This window comes from Panthera onca, chromosome A3 (genome assembly GCF_046562875.1).
Source record: "Panthera onca isolate mPanOnc1 chromosome A3, mPanOnc1 haplotype 2, whole genome shotgun sequence".
Classification (NCBI taxonomy): domain Eukaryota; kingdom Metazoa; phylum Chordata; class Mammalia; order Carnivora; family Felidae; genus Panthera; species Panthera onca.
Genome location: NC_138341.1, coordinates 105,412,290 through 105,431,385, shown reverse-complemented (window position 1 = coordinate 105,431,385; position 19,096 = coordinate 105,412,290). Strand labels below are relative to the sequence as shown.

Sequence of the window (19,096 nt, the reverse complement as noted above, 5' to 3'; positions counted from 1 at the left end):
CCCAGCTGCCAGCCCCCTTTTAGCCCTGCCTGGAAAAGGCCAGGATGTGCCGGAGGAAGGAGACTTTGGTATCTACAACTGCTTCTGCCCATCAAGAGCCTGGACACCCACCCCCCGTCCATTCCCCACACTGCACGGGCAGCCAGGCTCGCTCTCTCCTCCTAGCCAGCCGGACCTGCTTAGGCGGCTGAGCATGCCCAGTTTAGCTGCGAGCGTGGCCCCAGTCCCCAATGCGCAGGTGCCACGTCTCCGGGTTTTGGTGCCCGCCGGCCGGGAGGAGGAGGTGGAGTGGCCTGGGGGAGGAGGGAGCCCTCCCGGGAGTTCTGGAGCAACGCGTTGAGGGTCCACACAAAGAGTGATGCGAGACTCTGCTCTGTTAAGGGTCTGAGTGCGAAGGGGACCCGGATCCACTGCGTGCCGTCGTAGGACAGAGGCAAGCCAAGAACTGGCTGGAGCAGAGCCCCGGCGTTCCAGGGACCAAAGTCTGGGGGTTTTGCGTCTCTGAGGTTGCACTTGGGGGAGGACTTTTTGGAACCACTTACTCTGTGGCTCAGTTTAAACCTCGAGAAAAAAAGGGGGGGGGGATAATAGCACTTGCTTTGGAAGATTGTTTTAAGGATTACTTGAATAAAAAGCGTTTAGAATAGTGCCTGAAGCCCTGTAAGCGCTTTATGTGTTTATAAAACAAAGTGTAATCAAATAAACACCTCCCCCACCTCTCGCCAGCCGCTTTGGGGTACCAGTTGCCGCCAGTCCTGACCCCCCTCCACTTTTCACCGCCACTCCCGCCCCGGGGCCCACGCTGCTGGTCTCCTAGCGGAGCAGGGTGCCACTCCCCCCTACCCCCAAGGTTCTGCGCCCCGCGCCACCCAGCGCGCACCCCGACCCCCAGACACTGGGCACGTGCCGCGGGGTTGGGGCTGCGGTGGACTGCCGGGGAGACCCCCGAGGAGTGCCCCGCAAGGCGGCTTTCCCGGATGCCCCACCCACCTCCTCCCAGCGCGGTCCGCGACCCTCCAAGAGTCGCTCGCCCCAGGCCGCGAGGCTGCGCCCCCGGCCCGCCGGGCGCCCCCTCCCCGCCCGCCGGCTCGCGGCAGCCGGGCGGCCAGCCCTGCCCCTGCCCACCCCCAGCCCAGCCCGGGCGCGCCGCACTGGGCATGCTCCGTAGCCTGGGCAGGTTGGGGCTGCGAGGCGACAGCTTGGGCTCTGGAGCCGGGAGGCGAACCGGGAGGGAGACTCGGGGCTGGGGCGGAGGGAGCGGCCGGCCACGAAGCGGCGGCAGGGCCCGGGGTCGGGGACACGCCGAGCCCCGCGGGCGGGCGGGCGGAGCGGGCCGGCGCTACCCCTCGGGTTCGGCAAGGAGCGCCCGCGGAGACCCCCCGCCCTCGGCAGAGGTGAGGATCGCGCGCGGGGAGGCGGGGAGGCGGGGAGGCGGGGAGGCAGGGAGGCGGGGAGGCTGGGGGCGGGCGGGGGCCGGCGGGAGGGCGGGACCGGACGCGCCGGGAGGGGGCTCGGCGGCCCGCTCTCTATGGGGGGAGGGGGCTGGTGGCGCGGGGAGCAGTAAGTGAGCCGCACCGCAAACAAGATCTCACACACATACGCGCGCACACACGCGCGCGCACACACTGGGTCTCCAGGCGGCGGCCGTGGCCGCATCCCCGGCAGCAGCTCCGGGCCAAGTGACAGGTAGGAGAAGGCATTTCGGGTCCCGCCCGAGGATGCTCCCGCCCGCCCGGGCCCGCCGGGCTTGTTTGCTCCCGGCGGGTGCGTCCCGGACGCGCGCGCGCGCACCCGGATGCCCTGCCGGGGAGCCGGTGCAGGTGCGGGGTGCGAGGCGCCGAGCGCGCGGGAGGCAGGGGTCCTCGCGCCACCCCCTCCTCTATAATCATCGCCCACTGGGTTTCCTCAGACTCGGTGCAGACATACACCGCTTCTGGCTAGAAATAGCTCGGCCCGACGTGTATATGATTATTTTGGTTGGAAATAGTTGGCACTGTGCAAAGCATGTAAATGTGTATGCATGGGGATCTTCTTACCTCTTCTGGAGAGGTAATAGAAATGATTATTTCCACTTAAAACAACACTGACAGGCCAGCATTCGGTGGGGGGCAGTGTTCCTGCCTCCTAAAGGCATATGAGTGATGGAGATTAAAGGCTGTCTTATTTTCAGAATTTTAAAGTTGCCTTTTCCTTAACTAATTAGACCCTGTTTATATAGTACAGTACTTCTGACTGTAGACTTTATAGGCAGGACAGTATAGAAATACGGAAATACAGAATTCAATTTCCAGTTGTTTCTAAATGTACCTTAATCTAGAATCATAAAACTCTCATAAAGTATCATTTTTCTAGAGAAAATACAAATGTCCATTATATTTTTAAACACTTGCATGTATTTGAGAGATCACTTCCTACTCCTCTTTTTTTTTATACTCTTGTAGTGAGTCTATTGTTATAAACACAGATGTTTTAAGTTTAATTTCGTTCAAACCATTAATGGCAGGTCACTTTTTTTTTTTTGCCATAAATATGATACATGGTGGTCTATAAGTTAAGTTATGAGTGTGTGGAAATAGATGCTTAATAATTGTTTGGCTGGCAATAGTATCATTCAAACATAGCTCTATGATACCTAAAATTGTATTGAGTTTCCTCTTTAAAGGGAAATAAGATTCATAGAGTAAACATGACTAGGAAAAGCAACTGGTGAATTTACCTGGGCCATCTACAAAGAGGGTAAGAAAGTGTCTAAGGAACTGTGTTCTTCAGGACAAACTGTGTGTGTGTGTGTGTGTGTGTGTGTGTGTGTGTGTGTGTGTGTGTAAAATTTAACTTTATCCTTTTAGTTTTTTCAGGACTCTTGGTTTCAAAAACATGTGGTTGAACTGAGAACCTAATGTTATGTACTCTTCAAACTTCAGTGGCCTAAGTTGTAGAGTCCTCTAGAAGCACAGAAATCCAGCTAGGTAGGGGCGAGTGGTTTAATCTGCCATTATCCATGTTATGTAATCTAGAATGCTGTGTTTTTCATAGGACAGTCTTGCATAGTTTTCACCTGGTGTTTCAATCTATTATGTCATCTTCATTTTGAACTGTAGAAGTTTAATAAATGATTGCCATCTTGGGAGAACACCTGTTTTCATAGAAATTTACTTCTTAAGAGCATTTTTTATCGGCATTTTTATATTACGAGATTTGCTGCCAGAGCTAGTAACCCTTTGCATATAACATAGCAGAGCTAAAGGCACCCTCTATTAGATTAATTGTGTTATTACTCAACCATCCGAACTTCGTTTTGATTTAGCTTTGATGATATCACCACCCAGCTTTGAATTAATGGCTGTTGAAAATGCTATTCTACAAGTAACTGTCAAAACAGAATTTCTAAGACTCTGATCACTGGATACACATTTCTATCTGTCGGAATAATTCTACCTTTATTTTACAAATGCACACCCACACAGAAGAGCTTTGTTCTCAAATACTGTCTTCTGAGTTTTATATTTGTGTGCCTAAAAATGTGAATGATATTAAACTGCTTATGTCCCTGGAATCTTGAGGTGGTATGTTTTTGCTTATGAGATAGCGAAAACTGGAGGTTTCAAGAGTGGTAGGGTTACCAAAAAGCTTTTGCAGAAGTGGACGTTTAAAATCTTTAAAATCTGTCACTTTGAGCTATTTCATGTCCAGCAGAGACCTAGCCAGTGCCTTTGACCCTGCTCTTTTGTCTTTCCCAAGAGTGCATCCAACTGTCTTTGCCTTCGTGTGTACTGCTGATTTTGGTAACATGGGCCAGTTATACTTATTAAGAATTGAAATGTGTTTACCTAGTAGTTATTCCAACCCCTTTAAGTTAAAATTGGGGTGAAAGTGACTTTTCTTGCTGCTGTATTTTCCTTAAACGGATCAAACTGGCGTGCTAATTTGTGAACGGATGTGATAGGAGTGAAGTCAGCTTCTGGATTTTGTGTTGCATTTCCATCCTAAAACTTTCAGATGTGGTCAGCAAACTCAAATATCACAATTAAGTAATACGTTTTATGGATTATGTATTTATTTGTTTAGTGTTTATTTTTATTTTTGAGAGAGAGACAGAGTGTGAGTGGGGAGGGGCAGAGAGAGAGGGAGACACAGAATCTGAAGCAGGCTGCAGGCTCTGAGCAAGCTGTCAGTACAGAGCCCGATGCGGGGCTCGAACTCACGAACTGCGAGATCATGACCTGAGCTGAAGTCGGACACTTACTGACTGAGCCACCCAGGCGCCCCCTCCCGTTTTATGGATTATTTTAAAAAATTGTTAGTAATTAGCTGCTGAGTTTGATTGTTGACGTTTTAAAGTCTTGTATTGAGAATAAATTTTTATCTTTTTGAATCACAGCACTTAATGTAGTCATAGAAAAGAAAGATTATTTCTCATATTCTCCACAAATGCCCTTAATAGTGAACTCAAATATTTTTGGAGAAGCAAAGATATTCTTTGAAACTTAAAATTATTTACCAGATTGCAGCTAAGTTGTCGTCCTTTGTGACCACTTGTAAAGTAGAGATGAAACCGCGTGTTTATTGGCATTCATGACCTAGGCTTTTAATAAACTGGCTATCACAGTAGGTCTTGTCAAACCAAGAACTTCTGCGTTTTATACGCAGAATGAGGTCAAGGACTAATGGAGACGCTTTAATGATCACACTTAGTATTTCATGTCCAGACTGAAGTTTCTAAAATAGGTGATTTTCCCCTTGTAATGTGAACTTGTAGGCCATATTAGTGTCAGCCAAAAAGACCCACCGTCTATCGAGAAATAAATACAGCTTTTCATTGCTGACGGTGGGCAGCAGCGACTTTCTGTGGTTTTGCTGGTGGCGTTCAGGTATTAACTGTGTCTGCAGGGACACTGCTTAGTTTTCATTACTGTCCAATCTGTGTTCTTTGTCTCCCCCGTGGTGTTTAGGAAATACAATAACCTTACATAGGTCTTTCCCCCATTCCTTGTTATTTGTTTTTCTGTGTCATAGTTTCTTTTTTGATAAAGCCTTCCCCTTTCAAGTAGAAATACTTCCTCAAGGTGTAGTATTGTTTGTCTAGTTATACCTTAGAATAATAGAAAGGTCTGGCACATTCAGAGGCTGTGATTCTTTAGCTAACCAAATATAAAAATGGGTGGTTTACTTCTACTCCCCCAGTGGAAGTAGAGCTGGGTGATAATGCATTACTGAGTAGGTGAGTGAAAAGTTTGCATTGCCCTCATGGGAATTAAGCCTGCTTTCAAAAAAAAAAAAAAAAAAAAAAAAAAAAAGAAATCACCCAGAGTTGCTTTTTATTCTGAAGGCCAATTTCACTTAATTGCAACAACCGCCCCCAAATCCCACTTTGTAAAAGTTTCTGTGGAAGCTCATGCCTTTGGACGCTTTTCATATGCTCAAGGTGTAATCCCAAGTTCATAGAGGAAGTGGAATCACTAAAACCCTACCTTCCAGGTCTTAGCTGGGAGATCCTTCTGTGCAAGAGGATGAATGGTCAGCAGTTTTTATTTTTCTCTGCATGAACTCTATCCACTTTTTCTTTTCTGTTCTTTGAGGAATCAAAATAGTTGAAAGATACATAAATCAAAAGAAAGTTTTTCTCTGAACACCTCTGTAGCCTACTACCTATAAATCCTTCAATGAGAAGGTCGCATACCAAGTGAAGGCCAGATAGCCTTATCTTATCCTGTTGACTGGGAGTCTCCTTCAGGGCTCCTCTCCCATGATCCTTTGGTATGCTGAGGGTTGGGAAATTCTACCTCTAGCTACCACACCACCCTTGGGCCAGGCAAATCACTGCTCTAAGATCCATTGCTCTTAAAGCATTCTTTTCCTCCTGAACAATTAAAGGATGTTTTTGGCTCCCTGACATGGCTGAAGTAGCCATTTCTTTAGAACCAGAGGAAGAGGGTCACTTGAAGTAATTAGTGATAAGCGGCTCATCCAGAGAGAAGAGACCACACAGACCATTAGATTTACACTTGACAGCTTGCGCTCACTTCTAGAACAGGAGTTCTTCTTCTTGGGTCTACCTCGTAATGGTTTCAGGATGGACTTTGGTGGGTCTGTGAGTATAGCTGGCAAATGAATTACATCTTTATTTGCACTTACTTCCAAGTGACAGACTAAGTATTATTGTCGCTCTGAATCTTGATGTTTAATGGGTTGCAAAAAAAGCACATATACTACTAGGTATGTCCAGTTTGTTTTTCTTTAATTATTTCGATAAGGATATTCCAATGTAGTTTCCTTTGCACTTGATTTTTTTAAAGTTTATCTATTTATATTTTTGAGAAACAGAGAGAGAGTACAAGTGGGGGAGGGGAAGAATGAGAGGGATAGAGCACAGAGCCCGATGTGGGACTAGATCCCATGAACTACAAGATCATGACCTGAGCCAAAATCAAAAGTTGGACACTTTATCAACTGAGCCACCCAGGTGCCTCATTTTTTTTTTTTTTAATTTTAATGTTTATTTTATTTTACTTTTTTTTTGAGAGAGAGACAGAGTGCAAGTGGGGGAAGAGCAGAGAGAGAGGGAGACACAGAATCAAAAGCAGGCTCCAGGTTCTGAGCTGTCAGCACAGAACCCAATGTGGGGCTTGAACTCATAGATCATGAGATTATGACCTGAGCCAAAGCCACCCAGGTACCCTCTTCCTATTTTTTTTTTTTAAGTTTATTTGTTTTGAGAGACAGTGTGAATGGGGGAGGGGCAGAGAGCCAGGGAGAGGGAGAGAATCCCAAGCAGGCTCCGTGCTGTCAGCACAAGCTTGACACGTGGCTGGATCTCACATATGGTGAGATCATGACTGAGCCAAAACCAAGAGTTGGATGCTTAACCAACTGAGCCACCCATGCAACTGTGCACTTAATTTTATGCGTTTAAAAATATTACGGGTGGCTCAGTCAGTCAAGTGTCCAACTCTTGATTTTGGCTCAGGTCATGATCTCGTGGTTCGTGAGTTCGAGCCTGGCATTGAGGTCCGCACTGACGGTGTGGAGCCTGCTTGTGATTCTCCTTCTCTCTCTCTCTTTTTCTGCCCTTCCCCTTTTCATTCTTCCTCTCTCTCTCTCTCCCCCAAAATAAATAAATACACTTAAAAAAATATTATGCTCATAAGGGTCTATACAATTCACTAGATTTTGAGGGTGGGGTCTGTGACCCCACTGAAGGTAAAGGACAACTGCTCTAGAAACACTTCGTCTTAGAGACAGGTGGAGGGTAAGCACGGGGTGGTGGGGGTGGCAGGGGCTGCACACTTTCAGCAGTGTGACGTTGCTAAGACCCTGAGGTGTTGGAATCAGGCAGACCCGAGTTCAAATCTTGACTGTGTTATCTATTAGTGTGTGACCCTGGGCATCTACTCAGTTCCCCCGTCTGTAACACAGGGAGAATGACTCCATAGGACAAAAGTGCCTGGCACTGTACTGTGCACGATACTGGGTGTTGTGTTACTGTTGCTGTTGCTGCTACTGTTATCAGTCCTTCTGATGCTGCTAGGGTTACTGCTCACCCTCTCCTTCTCCTCCTCTGTAGGAGCAGATGTTGGACCTATCCTTACAAAGCAGGCTGAGTCAGTTCCTGTAGAACTTAGGACGCTTGCTCTGCTCTCCCTGCAAGTTACAGAAAGTTCTGGGCACCTTTTTGGGCTGCTGTGAGGTTCTAGATCTTCCTCTGGATTCTCTGTGACTGCGGTTGGACAGGGACATGTGACATTAATTCAGCCCTAACTGCCTCAAATTCGGTGACTGTCACTCAGTGAGTCAGATGCTGTCACTAGGTCATCTGTGCCTCCCGCCAGGCTTGTACAAGAGACCATAGTAAGCCATCGAGGCCTGGAAGGAGAGAGGTATCCACGAGAGCAGTTTGGAGGTCGCTGGTGTTAGGAGGCTTGGTGGCTCCTGTTTTCCCACTGGGGCTTCAGTGGGTGCACTCAGTGTCTCCACTTTACATGGTAACAGCAACAGCGGCAACAAAACAACAGACATTTGTTGAGCAATTAAAGTGTGCCCTGTCATTTAATTTTTTTTTGGGTGGTTACTGGTAGTCTCTCCATTTTACACTTGGAGGCTTGGGAAGGTAAAGTGACTTTGTGGGGTTCAGTTTAGAGGTAGGATGCAAACCCAGGGAGACTGATGTTGGAACGCCGACTTCTAACCATTGGGCTGTTATCTGCAGCTGAGGTACATGCTGCCGAAGGATTTGTTGCCATAAAAACCTTTGTGACCTGGGGCGCCTGGGTGGCTTGGTGGGTTAAGCATCTGGCTCTTGATTTTGGCTCCGGTCATGATCTCAAGGTTTGTGAGATCAAGCCCCACATCGGGCTCTGCACTGACAGTGTGGAGCCTGCTTGGGATTCTCTCCCTCTCTCTCTGTCCCTCTCCTGCTTGTGCTCTCTCTCTCTCTCTCTCTCTCAAAATAAATAAACATGGGGAAACAAAAGCTTTGTGACCATTATTTTAAGTGACTGGGGTGAGGGATGACAGAGAAGCTTCTGGCAACCCTGCTGTAAACATGGCATTGAAATAGGAAGTTGAGCATCACACCACGGGTCTTCATCTAATCCTACATAGTTTTGTTTCTGCAGGTGCATGGGCCAGAGTCTGAGAGAAGGAGATTACTAACTACTACTCTGGGGTAGCCTAAAAAAGAGTTTTAGATTTCTGCAGGGCCAACTTTTACCTGGTAAGGTCCCTCCTGGTGCCATCCAGGGTGTGGCACACTCTTATTTTTCTGAGGGCCAGGTAAACAATAGGTAGCTGCCTGGGTGTTAGAGACCTTAGGGAGTGGTAGGGGTCTCATGTATCCAGGAGGCCCGTAGTGCCCCTTCCTAGGGAACAGCTGCCATGCAGGGCTGACACGTTTGCGCCAGGTGGGCATGGAAATTCTCTACAATCTTAAGAGAAGCATGAAATCCAGATTTATTTTTAAGTGTGTGATCTCATTTAAAAATGTTTAGAAATGAATTAAAGAAAAACAAGCATGTCAACCCCTGGGGTGGCCAAACAAAACCCACTTGTGGAACGAATTCTGCCCATCAGGTCCCGTTTTGGTCCTTTTGTCAACTGCACTGGGAAACGCTGAGTACTAGAAAGGGTCAGTACTGTACTTTCATCTTTAAGTAAGCATGGCATCTTCTCTATTCATGCGTGGCTTTTTTTCCTGTTAAATTTCTTACAAAGGTTGCTATGGCCATTTATTTTCAGTGCATATAGATCTTAGATTCTGAATTTCTGCCTGTTTTTCCTCACCCTCATTATTCTAAGACGTTAGCAAATTTACAAAGTTAAGGGAGGCAGGACATGGTTTTCTCTCCGATTACATGGTGCTGCTTTAAAATAAGAATACCTTGGGGTGCCTGGGTGGCTCAGTTTAGTGTCCAACTTTGGCTCAGGTCATGATCTCATGGTTCATGAGTTTGAGCCCCACATTGGGCTCTGTGCTGATAGCTCAGAGCCTGGAGCCTGCTTCAGATTCTTTGTCTCCCTCTCTCTCTTCCCCTCCCCTGCTTGTGCTCTGTGTGTGTGTGTCTCTTTCTCTCAAAAATAAGTAAACGTTAAAAAAATTAAAAAAAATAAAACAAGAACACCGTAAGTGTGGAGAATTAGGTGACTTCATTTATGGGGACATGCAGGTTTTTGCATACGTCACAGTCTCAAACTCAAACCAGTCCCCCACAACCCCCCAGCTATTTGGTGTTTGCTGTACCTGTCCTGGACATACAGAATGTAGATCTGTTTCTGCAGGTTAGCTTTGCAAGGTGCAATCTACTTAACAGCCCTCATTTTCCTTTTGGTTCTTAAATGAGTGATCACAAGTGATCAAATCAGAGTAAAGTCCCTTTGAGATGGATTTCTCCCATATCTGCTGATGCATTATCATTGGGCAAATCACCAAACCCCTTCTAGGATTTCTGTTAATTTTTTATTTTCACTGGTTTTTAAGATGATTAATGTGATGCATTAATATGTACCAATCCAAATGACAATATAGAAACACAGAAACAAAATGTAAAATACTCTTACCCACCTGCACTTATCCCCAAATATGATCATTGGCAACAGCTTAGAGTGCCTGTTTCTTCTCCCTTTTCTGTGCATTTATGTGTGTAAGTATATATTCATCTTTTTATTATTATATAAGTACCATTATTCTGTCTACATTTTTTTGTGACTTGCTTTTGTCCAATTAAGGTATGTCATGAAGCTCTTCCCATGTCACTGTACTGGTTATCTTTTTCCTTCTAACATTACAGAAACTTTGGTAGTGTGGGTACACCATATTTTATTTAACCATTCACCTGTTTTCACTGTTGCACACTGGAAGATTGGAAGATCATTGTACATAGGTCTTTGTGCACAAGTGCAAGATTTTATTGTAGCTAAGTTCCTAGAAATAGAACTAATTGGTCAAAGGGGTATGCATATTTTACATTTTGAGAGAGCAATGCCAAATTGCCTTTAAGAAAGGCCTCCAAGGAATTTCTATCTCATGGAACTTCAAATTATGAACATATCCTCTAACTGAAGCCTGTCTCATGTTGTTACATTGTTTCACTAATTCAGTGGGATTTCATTTATATACCCTGCACCAGGAAATGACTTGAGAAATAGCCTATGTCCTTAAATTTCTTGAAAATGCAATACTTAATCAAAATGAATTCTCAGTTCAGAGGCCGGTTTAAAAACTCCTTAGTAAAAAGATACCTTGTAGACTCTGAATTGAAAATCTGTATTCTGACCAGTTTGGTTAGCTGTGAAATTCTAGATTTCTCACACCAGGGACATGTCATAAGTGCCCTTGAATATGTGGTCAGAGAAGTGAGGCACTGGAAAGGCAACAAAGGTTGATTTTGACCTGAGAAAATCAAGTTAATTTCATTGCTAAAAATTCTGTCCAGGTGTATTTATAGCTTTTGACTTTCAAATACTTACTTATTTAAGAATCTCATTTACTTTCTACTTAGAGAATTATAAAGTTCAGAGGTAATGCTATTTTATTGAGATTTATTATTTAATAGATACCTGAAGGTAATTTTGGTAATATTTAGAAATGATATATAGACAAATGATATATATATACATTAGAAACCACTCTTTATTTTCATTTAAAAGAGAGATACTGGGAAAATGCAGAAAATCCAGGTCACCGATTCTCAATTTTTTTCAGAAGTCACAACTTCAACAACTATAGTTGTGACCAATAACACGAAGTGAATTAGTACTTTTTAGAATTTTGTGCCATCCCTTGAAAGACTGACTTGCTTGACCTTAAAGTATCGTGGGATCAGGTTTAGTAATCTTGATCTGGATAAAGTGTAGGAAAGTGAAATATTTCTGTTTTTAAAGATGGCTTTGGTTCTCTCATGTCTCTCCAGATATCCATTTAAAAAAATTTCTGGTTAGGTTGGCAGTGACATTCGGATTCTGATTGTGTGCCTTCTGCATGTTTATTTTTACAGCACGCTGAATTGTAGAAATATGGTAGGATTCATTTATATTTCCTTGGCATCGAAACCTTGCTATTCAAGAAAGTGTGTACTAGGTTTTGCTCATGGAAATGTTGCAATGATTTACAGTTTACAGACAATTTCCTTTGATAATGTCTGTGAGAGCCACAGTGGAGGGCCCCACCTGGTCACTCTTTAACTCTGTGTCATTCAGGGCCTGCCAAGGAACAGATGGCATGTGTAAACTGAGTCCTGCAGAGGGTTTAATAAAGGGACCCTTTGGAAGGTATGGGCAGGTGTAGGGAACACAACCAGGTGGGTGCTGCAAAGGGACTTAGCAACGGTGGGGAGCTGTTCTTGTTCTGATTGAAGGGGAAAGAAGGGCTGTCTGGCATGAGCTGTGTCCTTTCGTAGGGGGACACAGTCGACCTGGAATGTGCCTGCAGGGACACCGTGGAGGAATAAATATGCCTGCCTCACGCTTCCCTTGCCCCCCAAGCTTCTGTCTGGTGCCATCCATTAGCTGAATCCAGTCAGAAACCAAAGGGCACAGGGGAGGAGGCAAGGCTGGAGAAGGATGGCAAATGGGTCTGGGGAGTCAAATGGTGGACTCCACCCACCTGCCATTCCTTAGCAGAGGTATCAGAGGTCAGGCCAGGGTGGAAAGCCCATGGCCTGGTTTGGTGGGCAAAAAAGAGCAAACAGCTACAGTGATTACATTTAAATTGAAGATGGGAGTGTTCTACCATGCCACATGGCTAACATCAGTAAGATTTGTGTGGTGGGCCTTAGAGAAACCTTTTTTTTTTTTTTTTTTGGTAATTTTTGGTTCATTTGAAATGGATTCTGTTTCTTGGCATATGCATAGAATGGAAAACTTTATGGGTTTATCTGAAGAACCAAAAGTATAGGCTGTAGACAGCTGAGACAGAAGAGATTCATAAAGTCTGTCAATATGGAGTTGGATACGTAACATATAATTCTTTTGCTTTTAATATTTTATGAAAATATTTTACTTAAAATGTCAGGTACCTGGGGGAAGAGACTAGGAGGAAATTAAGGTTATTAGCAGTAATTTCCCTTCAAAGAAGTCAATTTAACTGAATCATTAGCATCACTGAATGGAAACGAACAAGCTTTATTTTTCCATTTGTTCAACATGGCAGTAAGACTCTGAGATTTTGGGCTCATTTATTTCCTCTTTTCCGTGGCCCTGTTGTTTGAAAAGGTAGACTGCTCTGTTTGGTTTGTGTACTTGTTCTGAATGAACAAGCAGTGAAACTTGATTAGAATCATAAAATCTTACTGCTGAAAGGAATATCAGAGTTCATCTCTTCTTACCTCCACATGTTATGGTATAAGAAAGCAAGGCACTAGCTGTTAGCAGCTACCACTGTGCAAATTCCCTGAGTTGGTGACTCTGGGGAAGTCATGTCACTTTGCCAACCTGAGGGATTGTAGATTAGTTCACTTTTGCTGTTACCTTACACACTCCCGAAGTCCTTGACTGCAAGTGCTTGCTTGTTCAACTTCTACAGTTTTATGTGTTAGAGACAGAGCTTGCTGAACCTCTTGTCCACCACCCAGCTCTTAAAATGGTATTCTCTGGAGGTCTCTTCCTGACTCCTCTTGCTCTGTTTTCTTTCTGTACAACATAACTCATCCACTTCTACCATTTTTACAACCTATTTGCTGATGACTCCTATATCCCTGACCTCTTGTCTGAGCTCCCCTTGTAGCCTGTTGTCTGCTGGATAGCTTAACATTCAAATCCTATGGATACTTTCACATCAGTGTGTCCAAAAGAGAAGTCCTCAACTTCGCTCCAAATCCATGTCTCATCCTGGGTTTTAAATCTTCGTGAAACAAGTCACTGATTTGTGGAGTCTATCTCATGAGTACCTTGCAATTCTGTCTGCTTCTCTCCATTCCTGTGCCTGAGTTTTGTTCTTAACATTCTGTGCATTGATTCTGCCTGTAATTTAAAAAAAAAAAAATTTAATGTTTATTTTTGAGAGAACTGGCAGCACGGAGCCCGATGTGGGGCTTGAACTAACGAACTGAGAGATCACGACCTGAGCCAAAGTCTGACACTTACCCAGGTGCCCCTATTCTACCTGTAATGTTTTAATCTGCCTCCCTGTTGTTCTCTCATTCATTCCTTATCCTTGTGTTGTGCTGGCTATTAAGTGAGTATCAGGTACTGTAACAGCAAGTGAGTTGCAGCTCTTGCCCTCAGGGCTTTACAGTTTACTGGAGGAGGTGGATAAATAGCTACTTTATAAATATACATCTCTGCCACTTTACCCCATTCTCTTTACTCAGCCAAAGTAATTTGCACAAAACAAATCTTTCCATAGTGTTACTTCTGAAATGCTTCAACAGCTCCTTATTGTTTTCAGGACTGAATTCTGTTTCTCTGATTTGCCAAATATAAGCCATCCCCAGCCAGACCGCAACAGTGAAGTTTTAATGCTTTAATTTGCCTGTACTAAGCTACATGAAAATTCTAAGAACACGAGGTCGGTGGCCATAGTGCCTTTGCTGACTTTGCATTCGACCCCCTTCTGCAACTGGCTGAATCCTGCACACCTCCCACAGTTGTCTCCTTCCCTGACTGGATTTCAGCTCCAGGTTGGGTGTCCCCACCTTAGTCCTCCTGTTGAATGGTTTGACAATTTTAGCCACAGTACAACTTTCTTGGGGGAAAGGAAAAATCTGGCGCATATTGGAAGACTAAATCATCGTCTCTTAAGTGATTGAATAACTAAATGCCATTATCGCAGAGTCTGCAGATTGGGCAAATTAAGGAAGCAGTCTGATGAGTCAGCAGAAGAGGTGCCATGTTACATAAATTGAAACCATCTGCAGACTTACAACGGAGGGAAAACATATTCCCTGATTATTTACACTGGCCTCTGAGAAGTAGCACAGTGATCAGTTTGGAAGGATGATCAGTAGTTTGAAAACTCTACATTCATTAATTTTCCTGGCAGAAGTTCTGATATTGATAGTATCCCAGAACCAGAGGAGACATTTCCCTGAAGATAGCTTATCATTCATTCCTGCTGGGCACACTCTCACATTGTTTTTTCTATGTTATGAGTTCGATTTTAATCAAGTTCTGCTTATTTTTCTTACGGCGTGTTAGATCTCCTAATCAGAGAAGCTTTTTTTTTTTTTTTCCTACTTGACTAGAAACTCACAGGAAAAATGTATTTATTTAATCAGATTATTTTTATTAAGTGGGACTCTTGGTAATCTAAAATGCTTTGTATTTATTTTCTTGTAGCATTTTATTTTCAAAATGGCCTGTGAACATATCAGTGCCAGACAGAGAGAGAGAGAGAGAGAGCGAGCGAGCAGGAGAGCTATTAATTAATTGAAGGAAAATACGCTGCTGAATATTGTTTTTTATTTTATTTTATTTTTTTTATTTTTAAAAAAAATTTTTTTTAACTTTTTTTTTTTATTTATTTTTGGGACAGAGAGAGAGACAGAGCATGAACGGGGGAGGGGCAGAGAGAGAGGGAGACACAGAATCGGAAACAGGCTCCAGGCTCCGAGCCATCAGCCCAGAGCCTGATGCGGGGCTCGAACTCACGGACCGCGAGACCGTGACCTGGCTGAAGTCGGACGCTTAACCGACTGCGCCACCCAGGCGCCCCTGAATATTGTTTTTAAGAGAGCATCTTTTGTAGTTCCCAAATCAGGAGGAGCATTTTATTTATGATGTTGGTTTGAATCCTACGATGATAGTGACTGTGATGGTGTTAACCCTGCTGCCCGTCCCACCAAGCTTACGGTGTCAGTTGTGGTTTAAGAGGTAGAGTTCCTGGGGTGCCTGGGTGGCTCAGTCAGTTAAGCGTCCGACTTCAGCTCAGGTCACGATCTCCCTGGTCTGTGAGTTTGAGCCCTGCATCGGGCTCTGTGCTGACAGCTCAGATCTAGAGCCTGTTTGGATTCTGTGTCTCCTTCTCTCTGCCCGTTCTCTCTCTCTCTCTCTCTCTCTCTCTCTCTTTCAAAAGTAAATAAGCATTAAAAAAAAGAAAGAGGTATAGGTTCCTTCTTTGTAATTGGCATCTTTTTGATGTAGCAAATTTCTTTTAGCTTTGTGTTGAAAAAGGTGCTGGCGAAGTATGTTAATTATTGGATATATCATCATTCCGATTTAAATGGAGATAACATTTAGAAGGATGGTAGGTTAGCTACTGTAGGTTTCACAACAGCACCATGAAAATACAGATAGGGAATATTTCCTTTCATTTAGCCTTTTTTTGGACCTGTGAGGCCCTCTGAGAACCTTAAGGCTGGCCTCATTCTGTCCATTCTTCATTCCCTTTGAAAGAACTTCAAAGTATCTAGTTAGAAGTTCCTCTCCCCTCTGTCATCAGCAGCATACAGAGATCTCTTGTGCCGCTACCAGAGGGAAAGGAGTGCATTTGGAAGCGCAGATGATTTGGGTGTGAACCTTTGGTGAAAGTGGCCGCCCTTGAAGCCAGCTGTCCTGCACCCTTCTGCTACATGTTAATTTTTATTTCCTCAGCTTGCATTGATAAATGTGGCAAACCAACAGCTTTTACATCAAGATTGATAACCAGGAAGAAGCCACTCCTTGATTAAGAGCAACAATGCGGCTGGAAATGTTGCACTTTTTACCCAACCAAGGCTCTTCCAGGCTTTGTCAGAGAGGTGAAGGCATAAATTACCTGAAAGATATACCTCACTGCTGAATAGGGACAGTGGTTTGGAATATCTCAAGAAAAATTCCCGAGAGCAGCTGTTTGATTGCAGAAGGGGTATGATGCAAGGAACAGAGAGCTAGTGAATCAGTGCTTCCTCCCCTCACTCGAGCTGCGAAGACCATCAGAAAGGAGTTGTTACGCATGTGTACACACACATGCACAGTTGGGGACCGTAGGCTCATAGGCCATGCTGTGGACCGGGATGTGTCAAAAGGCACCCTATAAAGAAATGGAGTCAGTTCTTTGATTCTTTTGAGTCATTACAGGGTGGCTTTGTGATTTTTCAGAATGTTGTTATTTCCCAGGATACTTGAAGACCAGGCCCCAAATCCACTGTCCCTTTAGGGCTTAGACAGTGTGCCCTGGGCTTGACAAAGGAATGCAACCCTATTTAATTCTCTGAGTAATTCTGCAGGTTAGGTGTAATTACCACCTTTGAAAACTGAGTGATTAGAGCACTTACTCAAGGTCGCAAGGTTGATCAGTATAGTACAGACACACAGGCTTCCAACTAAGGGCATCCCTACAGCTACATCTGTGGTCAGCCAGCTGCGCAGGACACAGTACTTCCCTGTTGTCTGATGAACTTGTGGTTCTGATTCAGGGTAGCAGTGTGTCCACTTGAAAATATTCCCCTCCTTGGCCTCCTCTGCAGCCGGGACTGCTTACCCAGTTCTGGCCAGCAAGATATGGATAGACATCTTTGGGTAGACTTTTCCTTCCTGATTTCTTCCTTTCCTTCCTGGCACCTGGACGTGATGCCTAGACTTGCAGATGCCATCTTGTGGTTGTGACAGTGAGCACAGGAAGTAGGAGTCCAGTTTCCTGATGACTTATTTAAGTGGCTTTACCAGCTCTAATCAACTTACCTGTGAGTTTCTTGTGAATTGAGAAGGATAAGTGACTGATTAAGTCGCTTTGATGGGTATTATAGACTGAATTGTGTCCCTCCACAATTCATACATTGAAGCCCTAACCACTAACTCATAATGTGACTATATTTGGAGATAAAGGCCTTTAAAGAGATAAGTTTAAAATGAGGCTATTAGGTTGGGACTTAATCCAATCTGACTGGTGTCCGTATAAGAAGAGGCTATTAGGACTCTGGAGAGAAACCAGGGAGGTGTGTGCACACACAGGAAAGGCCATGTGAGGACACAGTGAGAAAGTGGCTATCTTTACGCCAAGGAGAGTTTCCAGAAAACAACTGTGTTGGCACCTTGATTTTGGACTCACAGCCTCCAGAACTATAAGAAAAAACATCTCTGTATTAATTAATTAATTAATTAATTAATCATCGCAAGCAGGCTTCGTGCTGTCAGCAAAGAGCCCCATGCAGGTGGTGGGGGGCGGGGGATGGGGTTCCATCTCACAGACTGTGAGACCATGACCTGAGCCAAAATCAAGAGTCAGATGCTTGACCGACTGAGCATCCAGGTGCCCCCAACATTTCTGTTATTTTATTTTATTTTTAATTTTTTAACATTTATTTATTTTTGAGAGAGAGACAGAGACAGAGACAAGAATGTGAGTGAGGGAGGGGCAGAGAGAGAGGGAGACACAGAATCTGAAACAGGTTCCAGGCTCTGAGCTGCCAGCATAGAGCCTGACATGGGGCTTGAACTCATGAACCATGAGATCATGACCTGAGCCAAAGTCAGACACTTAACCAACTGAGCCACCCAGGTGTCCCCAGCATCTCTGTTATTTAAACCACCCAGTCTTGGTATCTCATGTGGCAGCCAAAGCCCTTAATACTGGGTGGGGGGGAGGGGTTCTTATACATGCAGCTGAAAGCAATCCTATGAATAGAGTAACCAAAACAAATGGAAGTATAACAGAACAAAATAATTTAGATGATTTATTAGTTCTAGTATTTATTTTTTTAATAAATGCTGTCCCCATAGTATTCATGACACTATGTTTACTTTAACTGCCACTGTTCTGTCCCAACACAGCCACGCATGTATGCACATGCACACCCACACGCGCGCGCGTGCACGCGCGGACACACACACACACACACACACACACACACTCTGAGCTTCCTTAGACTGAGGTTGCCTGTTTCTGTTTCCTCATTCATAGCACAATATTTGCACATAGCAGGTACCTTTTACTTGTTTGTAGAATAAGGTATTTAAAAGAATGTACAGTTGACCCTTGAACAACATGGGGCTTTAAGGCACCAACTGGCCAAGCAGTCGAAAATTTGCCTGTAATTTTGATTCCCAGGAAACTTTACTAATAGACTACTGTTGATCAGATGCCTTCCTGATAACACAGATCATTAAGATGTAGTTTGTGTGTTAATATATATTATATACTGTATTCTTACAATAAAGTGAGCTAGAGAAGAAAATATGTTATTAAATCACAAGGAAGAGAAAATACATTACAGTCCTATACTGTAGGACTTTTTTTTGAAAAAAAATTTTGAAAAAAAATTTTTTTTTGAAAAAAATTCACACATAAGTGGACCTGCACAATTCAAACTCCTGTTATTCAAGGATCAACTGTACTTGGCAATATTTAGGAAAACAGAATGGTCAGATCAGAATAATGATACAAAACATGTGTGCTCTTTTTATCATTTCTAAATAAGAATTTTGGTGTTTGAACACATATTCCTAATTTCAAAAGGTGATTTTTGTCTTAAATTGGTTTAGTTTACAGGGGATTTGTTTCCCTTGAACTTTCCTGTCAATTCATTGGTAGGCAGGGATTTAGATAAATCATATATTGCCTTTAGTCTGTTTCTCTTATTTTTTTCTGTATGAGTTTAACATGCTTCTTTAAGGAGTCATAGAGTTGAAACATTTCATGTTAAATGAGCTTAAATCATTTCCCATAATTAGGAACTTGAAGCACTGCCTG

At 43.9% G+C, this 19,096-nt stretch overlaps 1 protein-coding gene across 13 annotated transcripts in view; it reads left to right on the top strand.

The window, feature by feature from the left end:
• The first annotated feature begins 899 nt into the window (after nt 1-899).
• PLCB4 (phospholipase C beta 4) overlaps nt 900-19,096 on the top strand; it is a 420,239-nt gene continuing 402,042 nt past the window's right edge. For 7 of the 13 annotated variants that reach the window (XM_078444271.2, XM_078444272.2, XM_078444260.2 and 4 more), the window contains exon 1: nt 901-1,394. The gene's annotated coding sequence lies outside the window, so the exon portion shown is untranslated. Of the gene's footprint in view, nt 1,395-1,545; nt 1,687-19,096 lie in introns of those variants that run through there. The other 6 variants (XM_078444270.2, XM_078444261.2, XM_078444269.2 and 3 more) reach the window with 2 other exon arrangements.